Genomic DNA, 3,057 nt, shown 5'->3' with positions numbered 1-3,057 from the left:
GGACTGAGTTTCTTTTGGGAGCCTGCCTTTGGTGGAAATACGTTGTATGTGGTTGAATTTGATTGCTCTGTAGGTGTCCACACTTAACCCACATTTGAAAACAATGAGGCTGGTGTGATTTTAAAATGTCCCTCGTTAACCTCAGAAACTATCTCCTCATAACCCAATTCCCCTGGTCATCTCTAATCTTTAGAATACAGTTTTTTTGTGTGTGGTATTCGGGGCCTTCTGCTATGTGTGATCAAAGGCACAAATCAGCGTTACCAACACTGAGGTTCTAAGAATTCCCAGACAGCTGCCCAGTGGGCTCTGTGAGAGAGAGCAGGTACAGCCTTGGCCTGGGCCTGAAAAGGAACAGGATTTGGAGGAGCAGAAGGAAGGCATGAGGGCAGCAGAGCCACGGGGGCAGCCGAGGTGCAACATCAGGAAGTCAGTTCTTCATCACCTGGGCGTGGCCGGGATGTTCATATTCCAGCTGAGGGAGAACGGGTCGAGCTCCGACTTCATAGCTGGCGTTAGCACTGTCTGCCCGTCTTCCCGAGAGCCTGAAGAGAGAAGCTACTTTGTTGTTTCTTGTCTTCTCTATTTCCCGTATGTTGATGGCAGTGGCACCACCAGAAATGAGAGGCACAGAATAGGAGTTCCCGAAATAGCCAATGTGGCCCAGAGAGGACATGATCGGCAGGGATGGACTTCAGGGTCAGGCCGGACACAGAGTAGTTCCCAGGCCTGGTCTCTCTGGCTGGGACAGAGATCAGCTCTTACTTTTCACCTGCTTCTGGGCGTGGCCTGACAGCTGGTCCTCGTGTAGTTGCTGTTAGCCAAGTGTGATTTGGCCCAGAATGCTGCGTGACTGAAGGGAGTGTCAGCTTTCAGGCAGGATGGCTGCCCCACACTAGTTGCAGGGAAGGTGAGAAGGGACCCTGTTTCAGTGCAAGGTGAGCTCAGCAAAGGGAGCGGGGCTGCTCCTGAGTCCAGGTGGTCCTTGCACCTCTCACGTGTGACCCATGAGACATCACTTCGCCTGTTTCTCTGAGATAGTCTTGGAAGTATTAGTCTCAAACTCTGTTTTGTTTTACTCGTGTGTTGATGAATCCTGGCTGGGGCTGGTCACTGGGAGGGCAAAGATTATGTCCCCGTCGTTCCTTCTCATCCCAAAGCTCGGCCCTAGGCAGCCCATCTTGGGCCCCAGTAATGTTCCAGTGCTTCCAACCCCTTTGCTGAGATCCAGCACCAGTGTGAAAAGGCTTCCTGCTCATCTTCTTCAATCTATTGTTTCTCATGGTAGTCTAGAAACCTGAGTGGGTTCTGATCCAAGGTCACAGGAGAATAGGGGGGCTCCTGAAGTCACTGAAGTTTCCCCTCATCTCTACTCTGGCTGCCTTGGTTCAGCTTTTCTCCTGCAGAAGATGCTTTCTTTCTGTTTACAAGTCCTCCTCTGCTGGACCAGGTGTTTTTATTCTTGTTGTGGCATCCCTGCACTTCACAGGGGACCTGGAGCTTGTTCCTGTGCCCCTCAAGTACCCATCCATGAATGATCAGATCAGAGCAAACCACTCTGCCAGGAATCAGCAGGGGGGGAGAGTCACATCTCCCTCACCTTTGGGTTTAGACCTGTGCATTCCAGTGTGGTCCTCCGTGGCATATGTGCCCATTCATGTTTAAATAAATGAAAAATTCATAACCTCCTCACAAGAGCCATACTATAAGTTCCCAGTTGCCAAATGTCTACTCTTAAGAGAGCATCTCCATTTTCCCTGAATCACCTGGGAAGCAGCTGCTGTGAGTCTGGCCCAGATTCTGTTCACTGCACTCACCTGACTCAGTGCATGTGCATCAAGGCTGGAATCTCGGGTTCTCAGATTGGAGGTAAGAGATGCTCTGAGCCAGTGTCGGTGAACAGTTGAAAGGGATTGTTCGGGTTCTCTGTCTCACCTGAAGGCTCACAACTGTGAGCAGGGCCTTCCTAACGGTCCCTGAGTTCACAGAGCCCAGGGAGAATCACCGTGGACTGAGCAGTAGTGCCGACGTTTGTGACTCTGTACTTGGGCTCATGGGCACCACCTCTGGATCCATCCAGGGGGAAGTAGACTGGTCAGGTAGGGACCGACACTCCAGGGTTGACCAGTGAGGAGGGTTCTTGGGGATTGGGTGACACTTGTTTTGGAGCCTGGGATGGGATCAGTGAAGTGACTAAATATGAAAGGAAATAGGTGTAGAAGTCTGACTTGGGATTTTTTGTATCTTCATGAGAAAGTCGTAAGAGTTTTGTCCTCATGCGCTTTGTGCGAGTTGTGTTTGTCACCATCCTTTCCTGCCCTGGTGTTTAAAGATTACATTTTGCAAAGACCAGATCATTCCTGCCTTTGCCACAGCAAGCACCAGAGCCCTGGGTTTGATGAGGCAGCGTTTTGTTGTGAATGGAGATGACAGGATGAGTGTGCAGGTGTAACGTTGAGTGTCGGGGGGACACAGCCCCTCACAGGTGCTACGTGATCCTGACGACAAAGTCCTTCATACGTGTGCCAGGAGCTGAAAGGAGCCCACTCTCTTTCTCTACACTCTCGGGACCTGCAACGGCACCTTCCCGTCCTGTCCTCAGCATCTGCTGCTGCTCTAAGGGTGCTCCCTGGGTGGGATGACACAGGGAGTCCTTCCTCTGGGATTGCTGCGTGTGCCCCGGCATCCTGGAGTCCTCAGGGCGGAACACTTGACTGAGCACAGTTTTGGCCTCCACTCCTCACCCAATCCCATCCAATCCCAATCCGTGGGCTTTGAATGAAACCTACATTGGCTTTCATTGGAGAGGCCCGAGTCCAGCTGCGGCTCAAGGCCCTCTGTGGCTGGCAGGAATCCTCGGGGATATGTGTGGAGGGGCTGCCGTGTTGCTGTAGGCAGTGGCTCTCGCCCTCCCTGTAGCCTGGTCCCTGGAATCCACTGGGCCCAGGGCAGAGCCTCTGGGCAGCCACCACAGGGGTCACTTGTCTTGTGACCCCCTCCTCTCTGGCCCAACAGCCTTGTCCTGCTCCCCACACTCCAGTAAGGCCCAGCTTGTCT

Source organism: Macaca mulatta, chromosome 6, assembly GCF_049350105.2.
Source record: "Macaca mulatta isolate MMU2019108-1 chromosome 6, T2T-MMU8v2.0, whole genome shotgun sequence".
Classification (NCBI taxonomy): Eukaryota; Metazoa; Chordata; class Mammalia; order Primates; family Cercopithecidae; genus Macaca; species Macaca mulatta.
Note: the sequence above shows the minus strand (reverse complement) of the source record.